Source organism: Salvelinus alpinus, chromosome 7 (genome assembly GCF_045679555.1).
Source record: "Salvelinus alpinus chromosome 7, SLU_Salpinus.1, whole genome shotgun sequence".
Taxonomy (NCBI): domain Eukaryota; kingdom Metazoa; phylum Chordata; class Actinopteri; order Salmoniformes; family Salmonidae; genus Salvelinus; species Salvelinus alpinus.
The window spans coordinates 87788789-87812143 of NC_092092.1; positions in this window are offsets into that span (position 1 = coordinate 87788789).

Below are 23355 nucleotides of genomic sequence, written 5' to 3' on the forward strand. Positions count from 1 at the left end.
GTATCACCATAGTATATAGTATCACCATAGTATATAGCAGTGGTTCCCAAACGTTTTATAGCCTCGTACCCCTTCAAACATTCCACCTCCAGCTGTACCCCCTCTAGCACCAGGGTCAGCACACTCCAGCTGTACCCCCTCTAGCACCAGGGTCAGCGCACTCTCAAATGTTGTTTTTTGTCAACATTGTAAGCCTGCCACACACACACTATACAATACATTTATTAAACATAAGAATGAGTGTGAGTTTTTGTCACAACCCGACTCACGGGAAGTGACAAAGAGCTCTTAAAGGACCAGGGCACAAATAATAATATAATAATAATCAATAATTTGACTCTTTATTTAACCATCTTACATATAAAACCTTATTTATTCATCAACAATGGTGAATAACTCACCACAGGTTAATGAGAAGGGTGTGCTTGAAAGGATGCACATAACTCTGCAATGTTGGGTTCTATTGAGAGAGTCTCAGTCTTAAATCATTTTCCAAACGGTCTGTGCCTGTATTTAGTTTTCATGCTACTGAGGGCCGAGAATCCACTCTCACATAGGTACGTGGTTGCAAACAGCATCAGTGTCTTAACAGCACGATTTACCATACTCTGAGCACAGCCCAATCCAGAAATCTGGCAGTGGCTTCTGATTAAATTCAATTTTCACAGAAACGCTTGTTGCAATTTTGTTGAAGCGCTCCTGTTCAGATGTCGGTAAGTGGACTGGAGGCAGGGCATGAAAGGGATAACGAATCCAGTTGTTTGTGTCGTCCGTTTTGGGAAAGTACCTGCGTAATCGCGCACCCAACTCACTCAGGTGCTTCTCTATATCACATTGTCTGTAAGCTTGAGTTCATTTGCACACAAAAATTCATACAATGATGGAAAGACCTGTGTGTTGTCCTTGTTAATGCAGACAGAAAAGAGTTCTAACTTCTTAATCATAGCCTCAATTTTGTCCCGCACATTGAATATAGTTGCAGAGTCCCTGTAATCCTAGATTCAGATCAGTCAGGCAAGAAAAAACATCACCCAGATAGGCCAGTCATGTGAAAAACTCGTCATCATGCAAGCGGTCAGACAAGTGAAAATTATGGTCAGTAAAGAAAACTTTAAGCTCGTCTCTCAATTCAAAAAACGTGTCAATACTTTGCCCCTTGATAACCAGCGCACTTCTGTATGTTGTAAAAGCGTCACATGGTTGCTGCCCATATCATTGCATAGTGCAGAAAATACACAAGACTTCAGGGGCCTTTGTACAATAAAGTTAACCATTTTCACTGTAATGTCCAAAATGTCTTTCAAGCTGTCAGGAATTCCCTTGGCAGCAAGAGCCTCTCGGTGGATGCTGCAGTGTACCCAAGTGGCGTCGGGAGCAACTGCTTGCACGCACGTTACCACTTCACTATGTCTCCCTGTCATGGCATTTGCTCCATCAGTGCAGATACCAACACATCTTGACCACCAAAGTACATTTGATGTCACAACTCTGTCCAGTACTTAAAAAATATCCTCTCCTGTTGTCCTGGTTTCCAGTGGTTTGTAGAAGAGGATGTCTTCCTTAATTGACCCCCCATAAACGTAATGGACATACACCAGGAGCTGCGCCAGCCCCGTCACATCTGTTGACTCGTCCAGCTGTAACACATAGAATTCACTGGCTTGCATGCAAAGCAGTAATTGTTTCAAAACATCTCCTGCCATGTCACTGATGCGTCGTGAAACAGTGTTGTTTGATGAAAGCATTGTCTGTATAGTTTTATACAGCATTGTCCCAGTCATATTTGCAGCAGCAGGAATAAGGAAGTCCTCCACAATAGTATGGCGCTTGCCTGTCCTAGCCTCTCAGTAGCTCACCATATAAGACTCTTCTAGCCCCTTCTTATTTTCTAATTAATGATATCTGCTGCTTTTATACATGTTACTACTCGAAAGTCGTTTTAATTTTAGTGTCACCTCAGCCTAAAATGATTGTGCTTTGTGTCACCTCAGCCTAAAATGATTGTGCTTTGTGTAACCTCAGCCTAAAATGATTGTGCTTTGTGTAACCTCAGCCTAAAATGATTGTGCTTTGTGTAACCTCAGCCTAAAATGATTGTGCTTTGGGTCACCTCAGCCTAAAATGATTGTCGTTTGTGAAATAGTTGTTGTTAGGTGTCACTGGCCATTATGGAGACCAGATCAGACCAGCTAAAAGGTTCTGATGTGACTTTGGGAACTTGGAACAAAACAAGCCCAACAAAGGAATCACTAATAAATGACCTCTGCTGTTCCAGTCATTGGAAACTCAGTGGAAAGGTTGAGTGTTATGTTCATCTCTCTCTCTCATTCCTTTTGTTGTGGCATAGCAACCGCAGTAACAGCCGTCCTATTACAAAGGGCTGTGAAAGTGTTCATCATGTCTAGGGACCCCAGAGTCACTGGAGCATTTAACCATGGAGCTACAGCTGAGGCCCAGCCCTCTATCCCAGCCTGACGGTCTGGAGCATTTAACCATGGAGCTACAGCTGAGGCCCAGCCCTCTATCCCAGTCTGACGGTCTGGAGCATTTAACCATGGAGCTACAGCTGAGGCCCAGCCCTCTATCCCAGCCTGACGGTCTGGAGCATTTAACCATGGAGCTACAGCTGAGGCCCAGCCCTCTATCCCAGCCTGACGGTCTGGAGCATTTAACCATGGAGCTACAGCTGAGGCCCAGCCCTCTATCCCAACCTGGCCTCTGCCCCACCCCTAACCTGACGGCCCTGTAACATTTAACTTAGGATCTACAAGCTGTGGCCCGATCAGGAAGTTTGGGAGAGTTAAACCATCGGGCTCTGACGGCCCAAGTCAACCCTGATGGACCCAACCCAACCCGGCCCCAGACCCAACCCAGTCCTGCTGATCAGAGGGGAGGTTTGGGGAGCCACGGTCTGTAAGAGTTGGTGAAGACTAGGGGTGTGGAGGCCGAAGGGACCTGCTCTCTCCTTGACCTAGCACCCACTGCCTCTGTAATGTTATCGGGGTAAGGGGAATATGGAGGGTTAAGGTGGGATTTGGAGGGGTGATATGGGATATGGAGGGGTGAGGGAAGATATGGAGGGGTGAGGTGGGATATGGAGGGGTGAGGGGGGATATGGAGGGGTGAGGTGGGATATGGAGGGGTGAGGGAAGATATGGAGGGGTGAGGTGGGATATGGAGGGGTGAGGGGGGATATGGAGGGGTGAGGGAAGATATGGAGGGGTGAGGTGGGATATGGAGGAGTGAGGGACGATATGGAGGGGTGAGTTGTGATTTGGAGGGGTGAGGTGGGATATGGAGGGGGGATATGGGATATGGAGGGGTGATATGGGATATGGAGCGGTGAGGTGGGATATGGAGGGGTGAGGGGGGATATGGAGGGGTGAGGTGGGATATGGAGGGGTGAGGTGGGATAAAGAGGGGTGAGAGAAGATAAAGAGGGGTGAGGGGGATATGGAGGGGTGAGGTGGGATATGGAGGGGTGAGGGGAGATATGAAGGGGTGAAGTGGGATATGGAGGGGTGAGGGGAGATATGGGGAGGGGTGAGGTGGGATATGGAGGGGTGAGGGGAGATATGAAGGGGTGAAGTGGGATATGGAGGGGTGAGGGGGGATATGGAGGGGTGAGGGAAGATATGGAGGGGTGAGGGGAGATATGGAGGGGTGAGGTGGGATATATAGGTGTGAAGTGGGATATGGAGGGGTGAGGTGGGATATGAAGGGGTGAAGTGGGATATGGAGGGGTGAGGGGGATATGGAGGTGTGAGGGGGGATATGGAGGGGTGAGGGAAGATATGGAGGGGTGAGGTGGGATATGGAGGGGTGAGGGAAGATATGGAGGGGTGAGGGGGGATATGGAGGGGTGAGGGGGGATTTGGAGGGGTGAGGTGGGATATGGAGGGGTGAATTGGGATATGGAGGGGTGAATTGGGATATGGAGGGGTGAATTGGGATATGGGGGGGTGAGGGAAGATATGGAGGGGTGAGGGGGGATATGGAGGGGTGAGGTGGGATATGGAGGGGTGAATTGGGATATGGAGGGGTGAGGGAAGATATGGAGGGGTGAGGGGGGATATGGAGGGGTGAGGGGGGATTTGGAGGGGTGAGGTGGGATATGGAGGGGTTTAGTGGGATATGGAGGGGTGAGAGAAGATATGGAGGGGTGAAGTGGGATATGGAGGGGTTAAGTGGGATATGGAGGGGTGAAGTGGGATATGGAGGGGTGAGGGGGATATGGAGGGGTGAGAGAAGATATGGACGGGTTAAGTGGGATATGGAGGGGTGAGGTGGGATATGGAGGGGTGAGGGGGGATATGGAGGGGTGAGGGAAGATATGGACGGGTTAAGTGGGATATGGAGGGGTGAGGGGGGATATGGGGGTGAGGGAAGATATGGAGGGGTGAGGGGGGATATGGAGGGGTGAGGTGGGATATGGAGGGGTGAATTGGGATATGGAGGGGTGAGGGAAGATATGGAGGGGTGAGGGGGGATATGGAGGGGTGAGGGGGGATATGGAGGGGTGAGGGGGGATTTGGAGGGGTGAGGTGGGATATGGAGGGGTTAAGTGGGATATGGAGGGGTGAGAGAAGATATGGAGGGGTGAAGTGGGATATGGAGGGGTTAAGTGGGATATGGAGGGGTGAAGTGGGATATGGAGGGGTGAGGGGGATATGGAGGGGTGAGAGAAGATATGGACGGGTTAAGTGGGATATGGAGGGGTGAGGTGGGATATGGAGGGGTGAGGGGGGATATGGAGGGGTGAGGGAAGATATGGACGGGTTAAGTGGGATATGGAGGGGTGAGGGGGGATATGGAGGGGTGAGGGGGGATATGGAGGGGTGAGGGAAGATATGGAGGGGTGAATTGGGATATGGAGGGGTGAGGGAAGATATGGAGGGGTGAGGGGGGATATGGAGGGGTGAGGGAAGATATGGAGGGGTGAGGTGGGATATGGAGGGGTGAGGTGGGATATGGAGGGGTGAAGTGGGATATGGAGGGGTGAGGGGGATATGGAGGGGTGAGAGAAGATATGGACGGGTTAAGTGGGATATGGAGGGGTGAGGTGGGATATGGACGGGTTAAGTGGGATATGGAGGGGTGAGGGGGGATATGGAGGGGTGAGGGGGGATATGGAGGGGTGAATTGGGATATGGAGGGGTGAGGGAAGATATGGAGGGGTGAGGGGGGATATGGAGGGGTGAGGGAAGATATGGAGGGGTGAATTGGGATATGGAGGGGTGAGGGAAGATATGGAGGGGTGAGGGGGGATATGGAGGGGTGAGGGAAGATATGGAGGGGTGAGGTGGGATATGGAGGGGTGAGGTGGGATATGGAGGGGTGAAGTGGGATATGGAGGGGTGAGGGGGATATGGAGGGGTGAATTGGGATATGGAGGGGTGAGGGAAGATATGGAGGGGTGAGGTGGGATATGGAGGGGTGAGGGGGGATATGTAGGGGTGAGGGAAGATATGGAGGGGTGAGGGGGGATATGGAGGAGTGAGGGGGGATATGGAGGGGTGAAGTGGGATATGGAGGGGTGAGGGGGGATATGGAGGGGTGAGGGAAGATATGGAGGGGTGAATTGGGATATGGAGGGGTGAGGGAAGATATGGAGGGGTGAGGGGGGATATGGAGGGGTGAGGTGGGATATGGAGGGGTGAGGGGGATATGGAGGGGTGAGGGAAGATATGGAGGGGTGAGGGGGGATATGGAGGGGTGAGGGAAGATATGGACGGGTGAGGTGGGATATGGAGGGGTGAATTGGGATATGGAGGGGTGAATTGGGATATGGAGGGGTGAGGGGGGATATGGAGGGGTGAGGGGGGATATGGAGGGGTGAGGGAAGATATGGACGGGTGAGGTGGGATATGGAGGGGTGAATTGGGATATGGAGGGGTGAGGCAAGATATGGAGGGGTGAGGGGGGATATGGAGGGGTGAGGGAAGATATGGACGGGTGAGGTGGGATATGGAGGGGTGAATTGGGATATGGAGGGGTGAGGGAAGATATGGAGGGGTGAGGGGGGATATGGAGGGGTGAGGGAAGATATGGATGGGTGAGGTGGGATATGGAGGGGTGAATTGGGATATGGAGGGGTGAGGTGGGATATGGACGGGTGAGGTGGGATATGGAGGGGTGAATTGGGATATGGAGGGGTGAGGGAAGATATGGAGGGGTGAGGGGGGATATGGAGGGGTGAGGGAAGATATGGACGGGTGAGGTGGGATATGGAGGGGTGAATTGGGATATGGAGGGGTGAGGGAAGATATGGAGGGGTGAGGGGGGATATGGAGGGGTGAGGGAAGATATGGATGGGTGAGGTGGGATATGGAGGGGTGAGGTGGGATATGGAGGGGTGAGGTGGGATATGGACGGGTGAGGTGGGATATGGACGGGTGAGGGAGGGTAACGCTTTAGCGTTACATCATAATGAAATTGTTCATAGTTTCCTTGTTTTTTAGAGATATCAATACCACATTCAGTGTGGTTCATCTAAGGGACGTGATAACGATGACAAGTTTCACTTTGATAGGCGACTGCGGAGTGAATTTACAGTGGTTTAAATGGACACCTAAAATCAGCCATCAGTTGATCAGTCCTTTTCTCAAAGTTAAGACATGTACCATGATGTCATTTGGTCCATGAGAAGAATATTTTTGAAGTACAGTATTTTTTTGTGTGCATATTTTAGCATGTTAGCATACAGTATGTTCTGCATCTACTGGTGTACTGTGTCTTTGAACGCAGTAACGTTATTTATAGGGACTATTGTGATGAGTCAAAATACCAAATTTGGAAGGAATCTGACTTTTTGTCTGTGTTTTTTTTGAAGATATCAATGCCAAACGTAACATGGTTCATCATGATAATGTTTGGGATGACCCTAAAAAGTTGATAGGCCATTTTGGAGTGGATTTACAAAGGATTTAAATGAACACATCAAAATCCTTGTGTATCAATAACTCAGCCTTCTCTTAGCCAATCCCTTAGCTTTTCTCAAACCAAGTTAAGATATGTAGTGTGGGTCTACATATATCAAATTATTTTTCAAAGGTTTTTTCAAAATGTCCAAGATGGTGGAAAATCTACCCTGACGGACCTTATGGCACGAAGAAAGACACCTACGTGTCACGTCCTGACCTTAGTTCCTTTTTTATGTCTTTATTTTTGTTTGGTCAGGGCGTGAGTTGGGGTGGGCAGTCTATGTTATTTTTCTATGTTTTGTATTTCTGTGTTTGGCCTGGTATGGTTTTTGGTCTGATCCTTCCTATTCCTCTTCCGAGGAGGACGACGATCGTTACACCTACATACCAGTCTGTAGGTCAAACGGAGCGATGGGTATGACGGTTTCAGTGAGACTGCTTATAACAGCGCCACCTATAGGCTAATCGGTACCATACTGTTCCACTAAGTTACTCATGGCCTCTAGTTTCTGTGTGCCGTATTAGAAAACATTTGACCAATCTATGCTTGAGTTAAAAATTATAACAATTCAGGGAATTAGAATAGGTTTCACAGATTCACTGTGGACTCCTAATGTCAATTTTTAAATACTGTCGAATACTTTACATGTGTATTTACAAAAACATTAAAATATTCAACTACTTTTCAAGTAAAATATATCTGAAAACGTACTTTGAACGTCTGTGAAAGTAATTGAGATATTAGAAATAGTATTTGAACCCAGGTCTGCTTCCAACATTAAATACTCGTAAATATCACAAGGAGTCCTGCGAATAGATGAATGACAGTCTGTCAATGTTGATAATTCACATTTCAAACAGAAATATCTCCACCGTGGCTTGGCTCTATCTCCCTGGCTGTTTTCCCAGCTCTCCATGGAAAGGGAGTTGACAGGGTTGGTGTGTATGTGCAGCAGAGGAATTCAGCAGCAAGTTCTTATGCGAATGCTTCTACAGATGCTTTTCCATGACACTGCCCAGTAAGCAAAATGACGGTGACTCATTTTATGTTCTGAATGAAAGGGAACATAAAATACCCTGGGGGTGAGGGGGGGATTGGAGTGAGGCGGGGGAGGGGGGAGATTGGGGGGGGTTGGAGTGAGGCAGGGGAGGGGGCAGATTGGGGGTGAGGGGGGGTTGGAGTGAGGCGGGGGAGATTGGGGGTGAGGGGGGGTTGGAGTGAGGCGGGGGAGGGGGGAGATTGGGGGTGAGGGGGGGATTGGAGTGAGGCGGGGGAGGGGGGAGGTTGGGGGGGAGGGGGGGATTGGAGTGAGGCGGGGGAGGGGTGAGGGGGGGTTGAGGGTGAGTCGAACAGTCAACCAGTCAATGAAAATATCAATGAAATAGTCAACCAATCAACCAGTCAAAGAGTCAACCAGACAACCAAACAAATAGTCAACCAGTCAACCAGTCAACCAGTCAACCAGCCAACCAGTCAACCAGTCAACCAGTAAACCAGACAAACAGTCAACCAGTCAACCAGACAAACAGTCAACCAGTCAACCAGACAAACAGTCAACCAGTCAACCAGACAACCAGTCAGCCAGTCAACCAGTCAAAGAGTCAACCAAACAAACAGACAAACAGTCAACCAGACAACCAGACAAACAGTCAAACAGTCAACCAGACAAATAGTCAACAAGACAAATAGTCAACAAGACAACCAGTCAACCAAACAAACAGTCAACCAGACAACCAGACAACCAGACAAATAGTCAACCAGTCAAACAGTCAACCAGACAACCAGTCAACCAGTCAAACAGTCAACCAGACAAACAGTCAACCAGTCAACCAGACAAATAGTCAAACAGTCAACCAGACAAACAGTCAAACAGACAAACAGTCAACCAGTTAACCAGACAACCAGACAACCAGTCAACCAGTCAACCAGACAACCAGTCAACCAGTCAACCAGTCAACCAGTCAACCAGACAAACAGTCAACCAGTCAACCAGTCAACCAGACAAACAGTCAACCAGTCAAACAGTCAACGAGTCAATCAGTCAACCAGTCAAACAGTCAACCAGACAAACAGTCAACCAGACAAATAGTCAACTAGTCAACCAGTCAACCAGTCAACCAGACAAACAGTCAACCAGTCAAACAGTCAACGAGTCAACCAGACAAACAGTCAACCAGACAAACAGTCAACCAGTCAACCAGTCAACCAGTCAACCAGACAGGGCACCTGGTGCCAATGCCATAGAAAGAGTATGCCAACACAACACCTCATTAGCGGACATGGCTGAAGGACCCTTATTCCCCATAGTGCATTATGTTGGACCAGAACCAGAACCTTATGTTTTATCAGTATCCCTTGAGTCCTCCTGCTGAGGGGGCAGCTGTCTGGATACAGCCCCACTCCGGAGAGCCTTCCCTGGGCTTCACTGGGCCTCCGGATGGGGGTCTGGGTGTGGAGGGGTGGAAAAGCAGGAGGGTGGAGGGTGATTACACTGACCTCACTCCCCATCTCCAATATAAATCCCAATCTCTCTAGCACACAGCGACCAACCCCCACCCACCCACACACACACACACCAACACCCACCCACCCACCCACCCACCCACCCACCCACCCACCCACCCACCCACCCACCCACCCACCCACACACACACACACACACACACACACACACCCACACACACACACCCTTTTGGAGTGCTCTTCCAAAGAGCGTTATAAATTCAACAGTTGATGTCAGAGTTTTGCTGGAAAGAGAGCAAACAAAAATACTTTCCAATATGTGATGGAACGAGCAGCACTGTGTTGCTCTGGGGTCCTTCTGTTGGGGTAGAAACAACTGGCCCAATGCTGGCTGGGGTCCTTCTGTTGGGGTAGAAACAACTGGCCCAATGCTGGCTGGGGTCCTTCTGTTGGGGTAGAAACAACTGGCCCAATGCTGGCTGGGGTCCTTCTGTTGGGGTAGAAACAACTGGCCCAATGCTGGCTGGGGTCCTTCTGTTGGGGTAGAAACAACTGGCCCAATGCTGGCTGGGGTCCTTCTGTTGGGGTAGAAACAACTGGCCCAATGCTGGCTGGGGTCCTTCTGTTGGGGTAGAAACAACTGGCCCAATGCTGGCTGGGGTCCTTCTGTTGGGGTAGAAACAACTGGCCCAATGCTGGCTGGGGTCCTTCTGTTGGGGTAGAAACAACTGGCCCAATGCTGGCTGGGGTCCTTCTGTTGGGGTAGAAACAACTGGCCCAATGCTGGCTGGGGTCCTTCTGTTGGGGTAGAAACAACTGGCCCAATGCTGGCTGGGGTCCTTCTGTTGGGGTAGAAACAACTGGCCCAATGCTGGCTGGGGTCCTTCTGTTGGGGTAGAAACAACTGGCCCAATGCTGGCTGGGGTCCTTCTGTTGGGGTAGAAACAACTGTCCCAATGCTGGCTGGGGTCCTTCTGTTGGGGTAGAAACAACTGGCCCAATGCTGGCTGGGGTCCTTCTGTTGGGGTAGAAACAACTGGCCCAATGCTGGCTGGGGTCCTTCTGTTGGGGTAGAAACAACTGGCCCAATGCTGGCTGGGGTCCTTCTGTTGGGGTAGAAACAACTGGCCCAATGCTGGCTGGGGTCCGTCTGTTGGGGTAGAAACAACTGGCCCAATGCTGGCTGGGGTCCTTCTGTTGGGGTAGAAACAACTGGCCCAATGCTAGCTGGGGTCCTTCTGTTGGGGTAGAAACAACTGGCCCAATGCTAGCTGGGGTCCTTCTGTTGGGGTAGAAACAACTGGCCCAATGCTGGCTGGGGTCCTTCTGTTGGGGTAGAAACAACTGGCCCAATGCTGGCTGGGGTCCTTCTGTTCGGGTAGAAACAACTGGCCCAATGCTGGCTGGGGTCCTTCTGTTGGGGTAGAAACAACTGGCCCAATGCTGGCTGGGGTCCTTCTGTTGGGGTAGAAACAACTGGCCCAATGCTGGCTGGGGTCCTTCTGTTGGGGTAGAAACAACTGGCCCAATGCTGGCTGGGGTCCTTCTGTTGGGGTAGAAACAACTGGCCCAATGCTGGCTGGGGTCCTTCTGTTGGGGTAGAAACAACTGGCCCAATGCTGGCTGGGGTCCTTCTGTTGGGGTAGAAACAACTGGCCCAATGCTGGCTGGGGTCCTTCTGTTGGGGTAGAAACAACTGGCCCAATGCTGGCTGGGGTCCTTCTGTTGGGGTAGAAACAACTGGCCCAATGCTGGCTGGGGTCCGTCTGTTGGGGTAGAAACAACTGGCCCAATGCTGGCTGGGGTCCTTCTGTTGGGGTAGAAACAACTGGCCCAATGCTAGCTGGGGTCCTTCTGTTGGGGTAGAAACAACTGGCCCAATGCTAGCTGGGGTCCTTCTGTTGGGGTAGAAACAACTGGCCCAATGCTGGCTGGGGTCCTTCTGTTCGGGTAGAAACAACTGGCCCAATGCTGGCTGGGGTCCTTCTGTTGGGGTAGAAACAACTGGCCCAATGCTGGCTGGGGTCCTTCTGTTCGGGTAGAAACAACTGGCCCAATGCTGGCTGGGGTCCTTCTGTTGGGGTAGAAACAACTGGCCCAATGCTGGCTGGGGGACAATACAGGCACTGACAATACAGGCATCAGTCGTTATACGTATCAAATCGCACCCTGTTATTCCATATTTAGTCCACTACTTTTAACCAGAAGCCCCATGGGCTAGGGAATAGAGTGTCAGTTGGGACACAGATTAGTAGAAGTTCAGTCTTTATACTTCTTTCTGGAGTTGTGTCCCAAATGACACCCTATGGGTCCTGGCCACAAACAGTGCACTGTGTAGGGAATAGGGTGCCATTTGGTACAGAGCCTATTAGAATTTAATCAGTCTGGGTTATAGCACATCTGCTGAAACAGTGTTGTGACATCAGCATTAGTTTCATTGCAATATGAAATGAATTGACTCCGTCTGCATACTATTATTACAGTGTAACCTTTGGTCGTAACAGTGTGTGTCACATCTCAGTTACGCCTCAAAGCCACAGATACGTTGCAACAACTCTCTCTGTAGCAGCCTACACCAAAAAACACCAAAGATCTTCTCTCTAGCTAACACGTACCAGATATGTGCACTACCATAACCCAGTCTGATCGCTGTTTTTTTTTTTTTTTTTGCAGCGTGAGAGAAGTGTGCACTTTTTGTAAAGTTAGTTGTTTCTGTCTCCGTGACAACTAATACAATAACCTGCCGACATGTCGTCGGCTGGCTGACAACACACGTCCTGTAATGATGATGTCATGACCCGGAGACAGGGAAGTGGTGGGTTAGATCAGGGTGACAGGTTGTGAGACAACAGCAGGGATTATACAGGAGGACAGATCAGAGGAACAGGTTGTGAGACAACAGCAGGGATTATACAGGAGGACAGATCAGAGGAACAGGTTGTGAGACAACAGCAGGGATTATACAGGAGGACAGATCAGAGGAACAGGTTGTGAGACAACAGCAGGGATTATACAGGAGGACAGATCAGAGGAACAGGTTGTGAGACAACAGCAGGTATCATGTAGGAGAATCATTATGTTCCTTAACCTATTAACACTGTGTTGTGCTATGGAGATTACTGATGGTTTAAACCGCCCTGTGTCACGTTCAAATACCTCCCCCGCCCTTTACACTCACTCACACTAAAAGTCAAATCTAGGGAGGGAGACACTTTGGGCAGCGAGGGACCAATGTCTTTCTTGGGTAAACCAGACAGGAGAGCATTACAGTATTCAAGCCTGCTTGTAATAAGAGCATGGATGAATCTCTCTGTATCAGAGAGAGAAACGGCCGTACCGTGGCAATGTTCCTCAGGTGGTAGAAAGCTGTTGTGGTCTTAGTCCTAATGTGGGATTCCAAACTGAGTTCAGAATCTAAAATAACAGATTTTTTTTTTTTTTTACCTGGTGTTTTATCTTTATTGCCCGTGAATTAAAATGTGCGTCCAGATTCTCTCTCTGTGCTTTGGCTCCAACAGTAAGTACGTCGGTCATGTCTTGATTTAGCTGCAGGAAGTTGTGAGCCATCCAAGTGTTTTTAAATCACTAATACAGTCTAATAATTTATCTTTGGAGCTAAAATCCTCTGTTTTACACAGAAATGTAAACTTTGCATAGCAGTGAAAATCAATGTCATGATTTCTGATAACGTTGCCAGGGGGTAACATATATAAACTGAACAATATCGGACCCAAAGTCGAACCTTGTGGAACGCCACATGTAATATCTATTTTCTCAGAGTTATGTTCACCAAGGGTGACAAAAATCTCTTGACCGGTTAAATAGGTCCTAAGATAATTTAGAACTGGACCTGAGAGGCCAGTCTGTCCAGAAGGACATCATGGTCAACAGTGTTGAACGCAGCACTTCAATCCAAGAGTACAAGGACATAGAGCTGTTTGGCATCTGTGTTGGCTCTAGGATCATTTACCACTTTAACTAAGACTGTCTCTGTGTTGGCTCTCTGTGTCAGGTGGTGACAGTTATCCCAGCAGGATCAGATGGTGACAGGTGTCCCAGCAGGGTGGTGACAGGTGTCCCAGCAGGGTCAGATGGGGACAGGTGTCCCAGCAGGATCAGATGGTGACAGGTGTCCCAGCAGGATCAGATGGTGACAGGTGTCCCAGCAGGGTCAGATGGTGACAGGTGTCCCAGCAGGATCAGATGGTGACAGGTGTCCCAGCAGGATCAGATGGTGACAGGTATCCCAGCAGGATCAGATGGTGACAGGTGTCCCAGCAGGATCAGATGGTGACAGGTGTCCCAGCAGGGTGTTGACAGGTGTCCCAGCAGGGTCAGATGGGGACAGGTGTCCCAGCAGGATCAGATGGTGACAGGTGTCCCAGCAGGATCAGCTGGTGACAGGTGTCCCAGCAGGATCAGCTGGTGACAGGTGTCCCAGCAGGGTCAGATGGTGACAGGTGTCCCAGCAGGGTCAGATGGTGACAGGTGTCCCAGCAGGGTCAGATGGTGACAGGTGTCCCAGCAGGATCAGATGGTGACAGGTGTCCCAGCAGGATCAGATGATGACAGGTGTCCCAGCAGGGTGGTGACAGGTGTCCCAGCGGGATCAGATGGTGACAGGTGTCCCAGCAGGGTCAGATGGGGACAGGTGTCCCAGCAGGATCAGATGGTGACAGGTGTCCCAGCAGGATCAGCTGGTGACAGGTGTCCCAGCAGGATCAGCTGGTGACAGGTGTCCCAGCAGGGTCAGATGGTGACAGGTGTCCCAGCAGGGTCAGATGGTGACAGGTGTCCCAGCAGGGTCAGATGGTGACAGGTGTCCCAGCAGGATCAGATGGTGACAGGTGTCCCAGCAGGATCAGATGATGACAGGTGTCCCAGCAGGGTGGTGACAGGTGTCCCAGCGGGATCAGATGGTGACAGGTGTCCCAGCAGGGTGGTGACAGGTTGTCCAGCAGGATCAGATGGTGACAGGTGTCCCAGCAAGATCAGATGGTGACAGGTGTCCCAGCAGGGTGGAGACAGGTGTCCCAGCAGGATCAGATGGTGACAGGTGTCCCAGCAGGGTCAGGTGGTGACAGGTGTTCCAGCAGGGTCAGGTGGTGACAGGTGTCCCAGCAGGATCAGATGGTGACAGGTGTTCCAGCAGGGTGTTGACAGGTGTCCCAGCAGGGTCAGATGGGGACAGGTGTCCCAGCAGGGTCAGATGGTGACAGGTGTCCCAGCAGGGTCAGATGGTGACAGGTGTCCCAGCAGGGTGATGACAGGTGTTCCAGCTGGGTTGTGACAGGTGTCCCAGCAGGATCAGATGGTGACACGTGTCCCAGCAGGATCAGATGGTGACAGGTGTCCCAGCAGGGTCAGATGGTGACAGGTGTCCCAGCAGGATCAGATGGTGACAGGTGTCCCAGCACGGTCAGATGGTGACAGGTGTCCCAGCAGGATCAGATGGTGACAGGCGTCCCAGCAGGATCAGATGGTGACAGGTGTACCAGCAGGGTCAGATGGTGACAGGTGTCCCAGCACGGTCAGATGGTGACAGGTGTCCCAGCAGGATCAGATAGTGACAGGTGTCCCAGCAGGATCTGATGGTGACAGGTGTCCCAGCAGGATCAGATAGTGACAGGTGTCCCAGTAGGATCAGATGGTGACAGGTGTCCCAGCAGGATCAGATGGTGACAGGTGTCCCAGTAGGATGGTGACAGGTGTCCCAGCAGGGTGGTGACAGGTGTTCCAGCAGGATCAGATGGTGACCGGTGTCACAGCAGGTGTCAGATGGTGACAGGTGTCCCAGCAGGATCAGATGGTGACAGGTGTCCCAGCAGGATCAGATGGTGACAGGTGTCCCAGCAGGTGTCAGATGGTGACAGGTGTCCCAGCAGGTGTCAGATGGTGACAGGTGTCCCAGCAGGATCAGATGGTGACAGGCGTACCATCAGGGTCAGATGGTGACAGGTGTCCCAGCAGGGTGGTGACAGGTGTCCAAGCAGGATAAGATAGTGACAGGTGTCCCAGCAGGATCTGATGGGGACAGGTGTCCCAGCAGGATCAGATGGTGACAAGTGTACCAGCAGGGTCAGATGGTGACAGGTGTCCCAGCAGGGTGGTGACAGATGTCCCAGCAGGATCAGATAGTGACAGGTGTCCCAGCAGGATCTGATGGTGACAGGTGTCCCAGCAGGATCAGATAGTGACAGGTGTCCCAGTAGGATCAGATGGTGACAGGTGTCCCAGCAGGATCAGATGGTGACAGGTGTCCCAGTAGGATGGTGACAGGTGTCCCAGCAGGGTGGTGACAGGTGTTCCAGCAGGATCAGATGGTGACTGGTGTCACAGCAGGTGTCAGATGGTGACAGGTGTCCCAGCAGGATCAGATGGTGACAGGTGTCTCAGTAGGATGGTGACAGGTGTCCCAGCAGGATCAGATGGTGACAGGTGTCCCAGCAGGATCAGATGGTGACAGGTGTCCCAGCAGGTGTCAGATGGTGACAGGTGTCCCAGCAGGATCAGATGGTGACAGGCGTACCATCAGGGTCAGATGGTGACAGGTGTCCCAGCAGGGTGGTGACAGGTGTCCAAGCAGGATCAGATAGTGACAGGTGTCCCAGCAGGATCTGATGGGGACAGGTGTCCCAGCAGGATCAGATGGTGACAAGTGTCCCAGTAGGATCAGAAGGTGACAGGTGTCCCAGCAGGGTGGAGACAGGTGTCCCAGCAGGATCAGATGGTGACAGGTGTCAAGGCAGGATCTGATGGTGACAGGTGTCCCAGCAGGGTGGTGACAGGTGTCCCAGCAGGATCAGATGGTGACAGGTGTCCCAGCAGGGTCAGGTGGTGACAGGTGTCCCAGCAGGGTGGTGACAGGTGTCCCAGCAGGGTGGTGACAGGTGTCCCAGCAGGGTCAGGTGGTGACAGTTATCCCAGCAGGATCAGATGGTGACAGGTGTCCCAGCAGGGTGGTGACAGGTGTCCCAGCAGGGTCAGATGGGGACAGGTGTCCCAGCAGGATCAGATGGTGACAGGTGTCCCAGCAGGATCAGATGGTGACAGGTGTCCCAGCAGGGTCAGATGGTGACAGGTGTCCCAGCAGGATCAGATGGTGACAGGTGTCCCAGCAGGATCAGATGGTGACAGGTATCCCAGCAGGATCAGATGGTGACAGGTATCCCAGCAGGATGGTGACAGGTGTCCCAGCAGGATGGAGACAGGTGTCCCAGCAGGATGGAGACAGGTGTCCCAGCAGGATCAGATGGGGACAGGTGTCCCAGCAGGGTCAGGTGGTGACAGGTGTCCCAGCAGGGTGGTGACAGGTGTCCCAGCAGGATCAGGTGGTGACAGGTATCCCAGCGCGATCAGATGGTGACAGGTGTCCCAGCAGGGTCAGGTGGTGACAGGTGTCCCAGCAGGGTGGTGACAGGTGTCCCAGCAGGATCAGGTGGTGACAGGTATACCAGCGCGATCAGATGGTGACAGGTGTCCCAGCAGGATCAGATGGTGACAGGTGTCCCAGCAGGGTCAGATGGTGACAGGTGTCCCAGCAGGATCAGATGGTGACAGGTGTCCCAGCAGGGTCAGATGGTGACAGGTGTCCCAGCAGGGTCAGATGGTGACAGGTGTCCCAGCAGGATCAGATGGTGACAGGTGTCCCAGCAGGTGTCAGATGGTCACAGGTGTCCCAGCAGGATCAGAGGGTGACAGGTGTCCCAGCAGGATGGTGACAGGTGTCCCAGCAGGATCAGATGGTGACAGGTGTCCCAGCAGGGTCAGATGGTGACAGGTGTCCCAGCAGGATCAGATGGTGACAGGTGTCCCAGTAGGATCAGATGGTGACAGGTGTCCCAGCAGGGTGGAGACAGGTGTCCCAGCAGGATCAGATGGTGACAGGTGTCCCAGCAAGGTCAGGTGGTGACAGGTGTCCCAGCAGGGTGGTGATAGGTGTCCCAGCGGGATCAGATGGTGACAGGTGTCCCAGCAGGGTGGTGACAGGTTGTCCAGCAGGATCAGATGGTGACAGGTGTCCCAGCAGGGTCAGGTGGTGACAGGTGTCCCAGCAGGATCAGATGGTGACAGGTGTCCCAGCAGGATCAGATGGTGACAGGTGTCCCAGCAGGGTGTTGACAGGTGTACCAGCAGGGTCAGATGGGGACAGGTGTCCCAGCAGGATCAGATGGTGACAGGTGTCCCAGCAGGATCAGATGGTGACAGGTGTCCCAGCAGGGTCAGATGGTGACAGGTGTCCCAGCAGGATCAGATGGTGACAGGTGTCCCAGCAGGATCAGATGGTGACAGGTATCCCAGCAGGATCAGATGGTGACAGGTGTCCCAGCAGGATCAGATGGTGACAGGTGTCCCAGCAGGGTCAGATGGTGACAGGTGTCCCAGCAGGGTCAGATGGTGACAGGTGTCCCAGCAGGATCAGATGGTGACAGGTGTCCCAGCAGGATCAGATGGTGACAGGTGTCCCAGCAGGGTCAGATGGTGACAGGTGTCCCAGCAGGATCAGATGGTGACAGGTGTCCCAGCAGGGTCAGATGGTGACAGGTGTACCAGCAGGGTCAGATGGTGACAGGTGTCCCAGCAGGGTGGTGACAGGTGTCCCAGCAGGATCAGATGGTGACAGGTGTCCCAGCAGGATCAGATGGTGACAGGTGTCCCAGTAGGATCAGATGGTGACAGGTGTCCCAGCAGGGTGGAGACAGGAGTCCCAGCAGGATCAGATGGTGACAGGTGTCCCAGCAGGGTCAGGTGGTGACAGGTGTCCCAGCAGGGTGATGACAGGTGTCCCAGCAGGGTGGTGACAGGTGTCCCAGCAGGGTCAGATGGTGACAGGTGTCCCAGCAGGATCAGATGGTGACAGGTGTCCCAGCAGGGTCAGATGGTGACAGGTGTCCCAGCAGGGTCAGATGGTGACAGGTGTCCCAGCAGGATCAGATGGTGACAGGTGTCCCAGCAGGATCAGATGGTGACAGGTGTCCCAGCAGGGTCAGATGGTGACAGGTGTCCCAGCAGGATCAGATGGTGACAGGTGTCCCAGCAGGGTCAGATGGTGACAGGTGTACCAGCAGGGTCAGATGGTGACAGGTGTCCCAGCAGGGTGGTGACAGGTGTCCCAGCAGGATCAGATGGTGACAGGTGTCCCAGCAGGATCAGATGGTGACAGGTGTCCCAGTAGGATCAGATGGTGACAGGTGTCCCAGCAGGGTGGAGACAGGTGTCCCAGCAGGATCAGATGGTGACAGGTGTCCCAGCAGGGTCAGGTGGTGACAGGTGTCCCAGCAGGGTGATGACAGGTGTCCCAGCAGGGTGGTGACAGGTGTCCCAGCGGGATCAGATGGTGACAGGTGTCCCAGCAGGGTGGTGACAGGTTGTCCAGCAGGATCAGATGGTGACAGGTGTCCCAGCAGGATCAGATGGTGACAGGTGTCCCAGCAGGGTGGAGACAGGTGTCCCAGCAGGATCAGATGGTGACAGGTTTCCCAGCAGGGTCAGGTGGTGACAGGTGTTCCAGCAGGGTCAGGTGGTGACAGGTGTCCCAGCAGGATCAGATGGTGACAGGTGTCCCAGCAGGGTGTTGACAGGTGTCCCAGCAGGGTCAGATGGGGACAGGTGTCCCAGCAGGATCAGATGGTGACAGGTGTCCCAGCAGGATCAGATGGTGACAGGTGTCCCAGCAGGATCAGATGGTGACAGGTGTCCCAGCAGGGTCAGATGGTGACAGGTGTCCCAGCAGGATCAGATGGTGACAGGTGTCCCAGCAGGATCAGATGGTGACAGGTATCCCAGCAGGATGGTGACAGGTGTCCCAGCAGGATGGTGACAGGTGTCCCAGCAGGGTCAGATGGTGACAGGTGTCCCAACAGGGTGGTGACAGGTGTCCCAGTAAGGTCAGATGGTGACAGGTGTTCCAGCAGGGTTGTGACAGGTGTCCCAGCAGGGTCAGATGGTGACAGGTGTCCCAGCAGGGTCAGATGGTGACAGGTGTCCCAGCAGGGTCAGATGGTGACAGGTGTCCCAGCAGGGTGATGACAGGTGTTCCAGCTGGGTTGTGACAGGTGTCCCAGCAGGATCAGATGGTGACACGTGTCCCAGCAGGATCAGATGGTGACACGTGTCCCAGCAGGATCAGATGGTGACAGGTGTCCCAGCAGGGTCAGATGGTGACAGGTGTCCCAGCAGGATCAGATGGTGACAGGTGTCCCAGCACGGTCAGATGGTGACAGGTGTCCCAGCAGGATCAGATGGTGACAGGTGTCCCAGCAGGTGTCAGATGGTGACAGGTGTCCCAGCAGGATCAGATGGTGACAGGTGTACCAGCAGGGTCAGATGGTGACAGGTGTCCCAGCAGGGTGGTGACAGATGTCCCAGCAGGATCAGATAGTGACAGGTGTCCCAGCAGGATCTGATGGTGACAGGTGTCCCAGCAGGATCAGATAGTGACAGGTGTCCCAGTAGGATCAGATGGTGACAGGTGTCCCAGCAGGATCAGATGGTGACAGGTGTCCCAGCAGGATCAGATGGTGACAGGTGTCCCAGCGGGATCAGATGGTGACAGGTGTCCCAGCAGGGTGGTGACAGGTTGTCCAGCAGGATCAGATGGTGACAGGTGTCCCAGCAGGGTCAGGTGGTGACAGGTGTTCCAGCAGGGTGGTGACAGGTGTCCCAGCAGGGTGGTGACAGGTGTCCCAGCAGGATCAGATGGTGACAGGTGTCCCAGCAGGGTCAGTTGGTGACAGGTGCCCCAGCAGGATCAGATGGTGACAGGTATCCCAGCGCGATCAGATGGTGACAGGTGTCCCAGCAGGGTGGTGACAGGTGTCCCAGCAGGATCAGATGGTGACAGATGTCCCAGCGCGATCAGATGGTGACAGGTGTCCCAGCGCGATCAGATGGTGACAGGTGTCCCAGCAGGGTGGTGACAGGTGTCCCAGCAGGATCAGATGGTGACAGGTGTCCCAGCAGGGTCAGGTGGTGACAGGTGTCCCAGCAGGATCAGATGGTGACAGGTGTCCCAGCAGGGTCAGGTGGTGACAGGTGTTCCAGCACGGTGGTGACAGGTGTCCCAGCAGGATCAGATGGTGACAGGTGTCCCAGTAGGATCAGATGGTGACAGGTGTCCCAGCAGGGTGGAGACAGGTGTCCCAGCAGGATCAGATGGTGACAGGTGTCCCAGCAGGGTCAGGTGGTGACAGGTGTCCCAGCAGGGTGATGACAGGTGTCCCAGCAGGGTGGTGACAGGTGTCCCAGCGGGATCAGATGGTGACAGGTGTCCCAGCAGGGTGGTGACAGGTTGTCCAGCAGGATCAGATGGTGACAGGTGTCCCAGCAGGATCAGATGGTGACAGGTGTCCCAGCAGGGTGGAGACAGGTGTCCCAGCAGGATCAGATGGTGACAGGTGTCCCAGCAGGTGTCAGATGGTCACAGGTGTCCCAGCAGGATCAGAGGGTGACAGGTGTCCCAGCAGGATGGTGACAGGTGTCCCAGCAGGATCAGATGGTGACAGGTGTCCCAGCAGGATCAGATGGTGACAGGTGTCCCAGTAGGATCAGATGGTGACAGGTGTCCCAGCAGGGTGGAGACAGGTGTCCTAGCAGGATCAGATGGTGACAGGTGTCCCAGCAAGGTCAGGTGGTGACAGGTGTCCCAGCAGGGTGGTGACAGGTGTCCCAGCAGGGTGGTGACAGGTTGTCCAGCAGGATCAGATGGTGACAGGTGTCCCAGCAGGGTCAGGTGGTGACAGGTGTCCCAGCAGGGTGTTGACAGGTGTCCCAGCAGGGTCAGGTGGTGACAGGTGTCCCAGCAGGGTGGTGACAGGTGTCCCAGCAGGGTGGTGACAGGTTGTCCAGCAGGATCAGATGGTGACAGGTGTCCCAGCAGGATCAGATGGTGACAGGTGTCCCAGCAGGGTGTTGACAGGTGTCCCAGCAGGGTCAGATGGGGACAGGTGTCCCAGCAGGATCAGATGGTGACAGGTGTCCCAGCAGGATCAGATGGTGACAGGTGTCCCAGCAGGGTCAGATGGTGACAGGTGTCCCAGCAGGGTCAGATGGTGACAGGTGTCCCAGCAGGGTCAGATGGTGACAGGTGTCCCAGCACGGTCAGATGGTGACAGGTGTCCCAGCAGGATCAAATGGTGACAGGTATCCCAGCAGGATCAGATGGTGACAGGTGTCCCAGCAGGATCAGATGGTGACAGGTGTCCCAGCAGGGTCAGATGGTGACAGGTGTCCCAGCAGGGTCAGATGGTGACAGGTGTCCCAGCAGGATCAGATGGTGACAGGTGTCCCAGCAGGATCAGATGGTGACAGGTGTCCCAGCAGGGTCAGATGGTGACAGGTGTCCCAGCAGGATCAGATGGTGACAGGTGTCCCAGCAGGGTCAGATGGTGACAGGTGTACCAGCAGGGTCAGATGGTGACAGGTGTCCCAGCAGGGTGGTGACAGGTGTCCCAGCAGGATCAGATGGTGACAGGTGTCCCAGCAGGATCAGATGGTGACAGGTGTCCCAGTAGGATCAGATGGTGACAGGTGTCCCAGCAGGGTGGAGACAGGTGTCCCAGCAGGATCAGATGGTGACAGGTGTCCCAGCAGGGTCAGGTGGTGACAGGTGTCCCAGCAGGGTGATGACAGGTGTCCCAGCAGGGTGGTGACAGGTGTCCCAGCGGGATCAGATGGTGACAGGTGTCCCAGCAGGGTGGTGACAGGTTGTCCAGCAGGATCAGATGGTGACAGGTGTCCCAGCAGGATCAGATGGTGACAGGTGTCCCAGCAGGGTGGAGACAGGTGTCCCAGCAGGATCAGATGGTGACAGGTGTCCCAGCAGGGTCAGGTGGTGACAGGTGTTCCAGCAGGGTCAGGTGGTGACAGGTGTCCCAGCAGGATCAGATGGTGACAGGTGTCCCAGCAGGGTGTTGACAGGTGTCCCAGCAGGGTCAGATGGGGACAGGTGTCCCAGCAGGATCAGATGGTGACAGGTATCCCAGCAGGATCAGATGGTGACAGGTGTCCCAGCAGGATCAGATGGTGACAGGTGTCCCAGCAGGGTCAGATGGTGACAGGTGTCCCAGCAGGATCAGATGGTGACAGGTGTCCCAGCAGGATCAGATGGTGACAGGTATCCCAGCAGGATCAGATGGTGACAGGTATCCCAGCAGGATGGTGACAGGTGTCCCAGCAGGATGGTGACAGGTGTCCCAGCAGGGTCAGATGGTGACAAGTGTCCCAACAGGGTGGTGACAGGTGTCCCAGCAAGGTCAGATGGTGACAGGTGTTCCAGCAGGGTTGTGACAGGTGTCCCAGCAGGGTCAGATGGAGACAGGTGTCCCAGCAGGGTCAGATGGTGACAGGTGTCCCAGCAGGGTCAGATGGTGACAGGTGTCCCAGCAGGGTGATGACAGGTGTTCCAGCTGGGTTGTGAAAGGTGTCCCAGCAGGATCAGATGGTGACACGTGTCCCAGCAGGATCAGATGGTGACAGGTGTCCCAGCAGGGTCAGATGGTGACAGGTGTCCCAGCAGGATCAGATGGTGACAGGTGTCCCAGCACGGTCAGATGGTGACAGGTGTCCCAGCAAGATCAGATGGTGACAGGTGTCCCAGCAGGTGTCAGATGGTGACAGGTGTCCCAGCAGGATCAGATGGTGACAGGTGTACCAGCAGGGTCAGATGGTGACAGGTGTCCCAGCAGGGTGGTGACAGATGTCCCAGCAGGATCAGATAGTGACAGGTGTCCTAGCAGGATCTGATGGTGACAGGTGTCCCAGCAGGATCAGATAGTGACAGGTGTCCCAGTAGGATCAGATGGTGACAGGTGTCCCAGCAGGATCAGATGGTGACAGGTGTCCCAGCAGGATCAGATGGTGACAGGTGTCCCAGCGGGATCAGATGGTGACAGGTGTCCCAGCAGGGTGGTGACAGGTTGTCCAGCAGGATCAGATGGTGACAGGTGTCCCAGCAAGGTCAGGTGGTGA